Source organism: Suncus etruscus (genome assembly GCF_024139225.1).
Source record: "Suncus etruscus isolate mSunEtr1 chromosome X unlocalized genomic scaffold, mSunEtr1.pri.cur SUPER_X_unloc_1, whole genome shotgun sequence".
Lineage (NCBI taxonomy): Eukaryota > Metazoa > Chordata > Mammalia > Eulipotyphla > Soricidae > Suncus > Suncus etruscus.
In genome coordinates, this window is record NW_026060304.1 from 1715591 (window position 1) to 1723639 (window position 8049).

General features: G+C 43.6%; 1 non-coding gene across 1 annotated transcript; it reads right to left on the reverse strand.

Annotated features, from left to right (window-relative positions):
• Nucleotides 1-1475: 1475 nt before the first annotated feature.
• LOC126000528 (small nucleolar RNA U3) lies at nt 1476-1686 on the reverse strand. Its single transcript, XR_007492781.1, has one exon. It is a non-coding gene; the product is annotated as a small nucleolar RNA U3 (small nucleolar RNA).
• Between the last annotated feature and the right edge of the window lie 6363 nt (nt 1687-8049).

Sequence of the window (8049 nt, forward strand, 5' to 3'; positions counted from 1 at the left end):
GGTGAGAAGATGGCAGGACTGCTGATGCCTCCTGACTTCCACATAAATTTTCTGGATGTGAGTATAGGGCTTATATATGTTCGTATTAATTCTTCAAAGTTGTGGGTCCATTGGTCTTTGCTCAACTCATCTCTGCACCAAAGAATCACTACTGTCTATTGGCCCCATATAGTATGGTAGCAGATCACTACTGGGTTATCTATATGCAGCCAAGTGCCTTGCCTATATGGTATCTTATAACTCATGATTTATTGAAGCATATAATAAAGTACCTCTCAATTATTCGACACCAGCCTATAGGAGGATTTTCCCTGGAATGTATCTTTTCATCCACTATTTCCATGTTGTGAAGTCCACTGGAACTTCCCAGAGTCTAGCAGGAAAAGCACTCTGAAGTATGTGCTGGTGCATTCCGGGTTGTTACCCTGTAGATTTTTCCCTGAAAACCTCAACATTTCCTCAGGGTTTTTTTTTAACAAACTGTCCTTGTTTTGCATTTAAGTGAATAAAGGAGGTTTAATATTGTATTTATACTTAAGGCAAGAAAACAACACAAACATATTTCAAATCGTCAAACAAAAACTTTGGGTCAGCTCTCTAGGGGCTTTTCCTAGGCTGCTTTGCATAGTGAGATTAATTTTAACTTCCTGGGGTTTCATATGGAATGCTGAGCATTGTAACAGCATTGGCTGTTTGCAAGAGAAAGGTCCTATCATCTGGGCTAACTCTCTGACTCATCTCTGCGGTTGTTCCTGGGGACTTTCATTTATTTTGAGAGAAATAAAGTGCATTTTGATGTCTTTACTTTCAGATTTTAAAGTACCCCATAACTTAGGGATATATCACTCGAATTCTTTTTAGTAAAGTTTGAAAGGAGATATAAGACCCCAAGTAGCCTCAACCTGCATTGATTGATCCTGGGTTTATTGAGGGAAGGAAACCCTGAGATTTTCAACAGCCTGTTTCTGGATGTTGCTGGCCCTTCTGGGCACCTCAAAGATTGTGTTTGTGACGGGCCATGATCAACTCCTTGCAACGGGATAGATATCATGATCAATTATCCCAGTTTCCCTGCCTGCTTCTGTGCAGAAAATTTATTTCTCTCTTTCTGTCTCTGACCTTGGGTTTTTATTTTTGACACAGGTTTGAACTACTGGGACTTTTCAGGACTTTTTTTTTAACTTGTTTTGAGTGTGTAAAAGAATTAGCAAGTCTAAAAAATCATACCAAATGAGACATACAAACACTTGCAATTATGGGCTTTTTTTGTTTTTGGGCCACACCAGGCGTTGCTCAGGGGTTACTCCTGGCTGTCTGCTTAGAAATAGCTCCTGGCAGGCACGGGGAACCATATGGGGCATCGGGATTTGAACCAACAACCTTAGGTCCTGGATCGGCTGCTTGCAAGGCAAACAACGCTGTGCTTTCTCTCTGGGCCCACAATTATGTTTTATTTTTTAAGCATTTTTTTAAATACCACTCAGACTGCATCTTCTCCCTTTACCCCTTCCAGATGAAAGGAAGAAAGATCATTGATGGGCACAGGCAGCCACAGGTTAAACACCTCGACCCGGCTTCATGCTCAGAAGAGGACGCTCTGGTTCCTCATGGCTTCGGGTGCCCTACATGATCAGAGAAACTTCTCTAGTTACACACTGAAGAAATGTTCTCTAAAAGTATAGTCTTTGCAATTATGTTTTACTTTGATTTTTGAAGCATATAACCTTGCTCTGAACTCATAATTTACTCGTGTCAGTGTTCAGGAAACCATATGGTCTGCCAGGGATCGAACTTGTGTTGGCTGCATGTCAGGAAAATGCCCTATCTGTTGTAGTCTCCTGGCTCTAACATATATTTGTTGTTTGGGGACTCTATGACATCATTTATCAGAATTTTTTTTACCTTTTTGTTTTGTTTTTGGTTTTTTACCTTTTTGTTTTGTTTTTGGTTTTTTACCTTTTTGTTTTGTTTTTGGTTTTTGTTTTTGAGTCAGAGCCGGCAGAGCTCAAGGGTTATTTCTTGCTCGATTCTCAGTAATTGCTCCTGGCAGGCTTGGGGGAATCATATGGGATGTAGGAATTTGAACTACCGTCCTTCTGCATGCAAGACAAATGACCTACCTATGTGCTATCTCTCCAGCTCCCTTACCAGAATTTTCTGCAAGCAACTTCCCTCATATAGATCCACTGACCAGACCATCCACCAATCCTGTCATTAGTGGAAGTCATATAATTTCTAACTATAATTCAAACAACATATGGGCGTGGAGTGATACCATAGCAGGTATCACTTGCCTTGATGTGGCCACCCTGACTTTGACTCCAGGAATTCTTTATGGTTCCTTGAGCCCCAAGAATGGATAGCAGAGCCAGGAGTAATCCAAGAGCACTGCTGGATACAGCCTCCAAAACAACACAAAACAGAGAATACTTCAACATATATCTTTTTTATGAGCACATTGAGCATACTGTACCGAATGACTGCAGCTGTATTTTCTTGGGAAACTTACCTGGGACAGAATAAGAGTAAAATATATAAGTAGCACAGTGTCATTTATAAGGATGTTCATATATATATGAAGACACAAGTGGCTTTTGCCATAGGATTAGCCACAATCTGGATTCTTCATTTCTATCCCAAAATTGCCTTAGGTTTTCATCTCTCCTGGTAGTGGTGCTCTCTGCCGACCAGAGGACAAACTGCAGCTTCCCCTCCAACCAGGAGGTCAGAGCTGCAGCTCTCCACCCCACCCCATCCCCACTGCTGCACATGTCCAGGCATGAATCTACCCTGCTCCTGCACCTGGCACCAGGCACAGACATGGCCCTGGTGGCCTCCTTGACTGAGCTTCATGCAGAGGTCCGCTGTTCCTTGCCCAGGATTTTTTTCAGGAGCCCGTGAACCTGGGATGTGGCCACAACTGCTGTGGCTCAGACTTTCTGCAGCACTGGAAGCACCTGCAGGATGTCTTGCCCTTCACCGTGTGCTTGCACCCCTACAAGCATGGGCACTCCCAGAAGAAAACACAGCTGGGGTACATGATTGACCTGGTCCAGCAGCTTCCCAGCAAAAGGTTGAATGTTACAGAATTGGAATACGAGAAGGAGGAGGATGAGGAGGAAGAGAAAAAGAAAGAAGAATAAGCAGAGGGCAGAGGCCACTATGAGAGGCACCAGCATGTCCTGAGCCTGCTATGTGAGGACTACCTGGCGTTGCTATGTGGCCAGTGCGATGACTCCCCTTCCTGACAGCCATCACAGGAACTGACATTCACCACAGGGCAGAGATTCAAGAGCTGCCTGGGGCAGATGGAGAAGCAGCTGGAGGAGGCAGAAATAATCTTTGAAAGGCAGGTGTGGGAGGGACAAAGATGGAGGGATACAGTGGAGAGTCAAAGGCAGGAGTTGTGCCGTGATTTCCAGGGACTAAAGCATGTCCTACGATCAGAGTAGGATGCCTTGGCTAAGATCCAACTGGATGTAATGAGGGCTGTTTTCCACAATGGAATCTGAAACATGAAAGAGCTGTCTGGGCTGGGCTCCAGCTCAAGACCAGCCTGAGCACCCTCACCCTGCTCTCTCTGAAGGCTGACCGACGCTCCTAAAGGGGGTCAGGAATAGTTAGCTGCAGTGGGACCAATTGCAAAAGTAAGGAGTTCCCCCAAACCTTCTGCCAGCACCCCAAGTTCACCCACACTTTCCTCCCACATGTCTCTGTTTGCAGACCATAATGAGCAGATTTCAGATGGATGTGAGCGTGGATCCTGAGACGGCTCATCCAGGTCTGTTTGTCTCCCAGGACAAGAGACTGGCCAGGAGAACCAGCCTGGGGCCCTGGTCTTCTTGCCAACACATACAGAGCGCATGTAGCTATCCTGGGTGCTGAGGGATTTGATGGCAGCCAATGCACCTAGCAAGTCCAAATCGATGGCTTGAGTGGATGGCCGTTAGGCTGTGTTCTGCAAAAACTTGCCTTCACCTGGTGCCCACTCATGAGCAAGACATTTCCCTCTTGCCCACTCTCAAGCTCCACTTCGGCATTTTCCTATATTATGAGTTCGAAGAAGTCACCTTTTACAACCTGAGAAACAGATCTCACTTCCAAATAATCTCTGCCTCGTTGACGGGGACCCATTTGCTCTATTTCATATATCTGACCTATTTCACCACTGGAAGCTCCTCCAAGTAACTCTCCATGATCATCGTCAGAGACGGGTGTGGGATCCTTTGCTGATGTTCTGTTTTCCTGAGTAGCTGTTGAGTTGGAAATGTAGTGCCTGTATTGTTGAGGTTCTCCTGGATTTGTAACATCCACTGAAGAAGGGTGTTGAAAATTGGATGACTGAAACTCAGTCATGAACAACTTTGCAATTGTGAAAAACAAAGAAAGATGCACTGAATTGAATTATGAACAGCCATTTGACCATGGTATTCATATAAACTAATTTATTTAAAAAGAGATGCTGGGGCTAGAGAAATAGCACAGCAGTAGTGCATTGGCAGGCCCGGAGAGATAGCACAGTGGCGTTTGCCTTGCAAGCAGCCCATCCAGGGTTCGAATCCCAGTGTCCCATATGGTCCCCCGTGCCTGCCAGGAGCTATTTCTGAGCAAACAGCCAGGAGTAACCCCTAGCATCGCCAGGTATGTCCCAAAAACAAAAACAAAAACAGTAGTGCATTGGCCTTTTACATGGTGACCTGGGACAGACCCGGGTTTGATCTCCAGTATCTCATATGGTCCTCTGTGCCTGCCAGGAGTGATTTTTGAGCATAGAGCCAAAAATAACCACTGAACACCACCAGATGTGGCCCCAAAACAGACAAACAAAAAGAAAGAGGGAGATGCTTTTGCATGTGGATGAGAAGGTTGAAAGGTATCCCCTCTGGTCTGGCCTATGGATGAACTTTACTTGCCATATTGATAAGGTTCTTTGAGGTATGCCCCCCCATAATTTGAGCATGAAGACCATTCATCATGACCTTGCAGTATTGTTCTATTAAAACCGACTTTTAGACCCTAATCTTGGTCTAGGGTACTTACCTCGTCTGACTAAGTAGTGTAAATAAAAACTCTATGTTTGCCCACCATGGATCGTCTCAGTGTGCTTGATTAAGAGAATGCCTGTTACCACAATACTGAGTGCTGGGAACAGAATAAGAGTCTTGTCAGATGTCTGACTGCTTGGGATCTTTCTTCCCACCCTCATTTCACCATAGACCCCACATCTGTGGAAGATGTGAGGAAAGTCAGATGCTCACAAGGTGTTTTGGGGAGTATCCCACGAGCATGTCCCTGCAAGAAGTTCTCCCACTCTTTACCCCTTCGCACCCTGGTCATCTTCTCTCCAACACCCAAGAGTGGCTTTGCCCCTTACCTCTTTAGTCTCTGTAGTTACTTACCTCTGCCCTGTAGTCTAACAAAGTGAGGTGTGACACCCCCGTCCTCTTTTTCTGTGTCATGGCAACAGAACTGAGTTGTGAGTGTATGTTGACCTTATCTGGCTTTATTCATTTCAACTTAAAAAAAATAAGAATTTTAGGGACAGAAAGATTGCATATCAGGAGGGTGTTTGCCCATATGTACCTGACCCAGTTTGATCCCCACCATCCCACTTAGTTCTTTGAACCTGCCAAGAATGATTTCTGAGCTGAGAGCCAGGATGAAACTCTGAGAACTAGTAGATGTGGCATCCAAACAAAACAAAATAAAAATGAAAAGAATTTTAGCATCAGAACCTACCATTTTCTGTAACCCAACATTCTTTTTCTAGCACCCACCATGGTCCCACATGATGCCCTTAATAATTTCTTGGTCTATTAAAGAACTATAGTTTGGTATATTCCATACTGCCTAGGTGAGCAGGCCTGAACAGTACTTAGACTATGCACCTTTGTTCTTTTTTTAAGATCTCTCTCTCTTTTTACCCAACTACAGACATGTGTATAATCACAGTTTTTAAACAAAGACAATATTATAAGAAAAGAAATTAGGGGCCGGTGAGGTGGCGCTAGAGGTAAGGTGTCTGCCTTGCTAGTGCTAGCCAATGAAGGATTGTGGTTCGATTCCCTGGCATCCCATATGGATCCCCCAAGTCAGGGGCGATTTCTGAGCACTTATCCAGAAGTAATCCCTGAGCATCAAACGGGTGTGGCCTGAAAAACCAAAAAAAATAAGAAAAGAAATTGAAAATAAATCTTCAGAAGCTGGAGACATAGAACGGAGGTAGGGCGTTTGGCTTGCATGGAGATGGACAGTGGTTCCAATCCCGGCATCCCATATGGTCTCCTGAGTCTTCCAGGAGCGATTTCAGAGCATAGTGCTATGAGTAGCCCCTGAGCACTGCGGGATGTTACTGAAAAACTAAAAATAAAATAAAACAAAATAAATTTAAAATATATTCAATTCATTTTCTTTTTTACCTCTCCTCTTTTTCTTCTTTCTCTTGGTCTTCTCTTCTTCCCTTCTTCCTCCTCTTCTATTTCTTCCTCTTCACTTTCTTTCTCCTGTTCATCTACTTCTTCCTCGTCTACTTCCCCTTCTTCCTCCTTTTTGTTCTCTTCTTTCTCCTCTTCTTCCTCTTCTTTTTCTTCTTTCTCTTCCACTTCTTCCTCCTTTTATTCTTCCTCTTCCACTTCTTTTATTCTTCTTCTTCCTCCTCCTCTGCTTTTTCCTTCCTCTACTTTCTTTTTTCTTTTTTTCTTCCCATTCTTTTTCCTCTTCTTCATATTCTTCTTTCCCTTCCTCTTCTCACACTTTCTCCAACTCTTCTTAATATTCTCTTCCTGAGTCTCTGAGACTCCAATGATTCCTATGTTGTTCCTGTTGCATTTATCAAAGACTTCTATTTTCAACTGCTCACATATTTTGAGTAGTAAATTCATTGTTTGATCATTTGCTTTAAAGTTTCTTTTCCAATGTCTTCTGCTGTATGCAGTGGTTCTGCATCTGTCCATCCTCAGCTGCAGTTATGCCTTTGGAGAGGGTTTTCATTGAGGTGTTCATTTCATCCACTGAGATTTTCAGACCTCTTGTTTCAGTTGTGAGTTCTTCACTATGGTCTGTTCAGATCGATCTATGCTTGCTTTGAGTTCTTTGAGCATCCTACTTATTAATACTCTAATTTATATGAGAGGCTTTTCAGATCATCTTCATTCTCTATTGTGGTATTATCATGCATTGCTTCTCCACTGCAACACTTCTATAGTGGTTTTTCCATGTGCTGTGCTGGGTTCATGGTTCAAACTTTTTAAACAGGGGGCTAGTTCACTGTCCCTCAGACTGTTGAAGGACGGACTATAGTGAAAATAAAAAAAATATGAACCAATTCCTATGCACACTGCATATATCTTATTTTGAAGTGAAGAAACAAAAAGGAACAAATACAATAGTATTTTGAAGACCCCTGGTTTAGAAGATGAGGACAGCACGGAGCTAAGCAGAGTTGCTGCACTCTTCTGGCTCCACCATATTGGGTGGGGCCTGTACCAGGATTGGGAACTGGAGTTTATGTTCAATGGCATCTTCTTGGCTGCCTTGGGCAGAAAGGCAACAGGGAGCCAGGCAGCAGTCTTTTATAATGGCTCTCCGGGTTTGGGCCCAGGAGATTGTGTTTGGTGACTTCTTTTGGGCTGTCTTGGGCAGAAAAGCCTATGCACACTTTTGATGGAAATCTTGAGAATTTTTTCTTTTTTAATACAAGCATTTTTATTTTTTTCCTAGCATAAGATAGTTTCCTCAGGAAAAAAAATACCTGACATGTTCTATTAACAATGCCTCATTTTTCATGGGGAAGGTTAAAGAATCATTTACTTACTCCATTCAGGTTTTTTTGGCCACATGTAGTGGTGCCAGGGGCACCTGTGCACAGTGTGCACCAGGGGAACACGTGCACCCAGAATCTGCTGCACCTTCAAATATATTTGGCATATGCTCTACTATATCAGCAGACTCTGCAACCACTGCACCCAGGATACTCAAGGGCAGTTAGGGAACATCCAGACCATTCCTGGCAGTGCTGACTTGCACTCGCATTCTTGTAGTCTTGGTGGA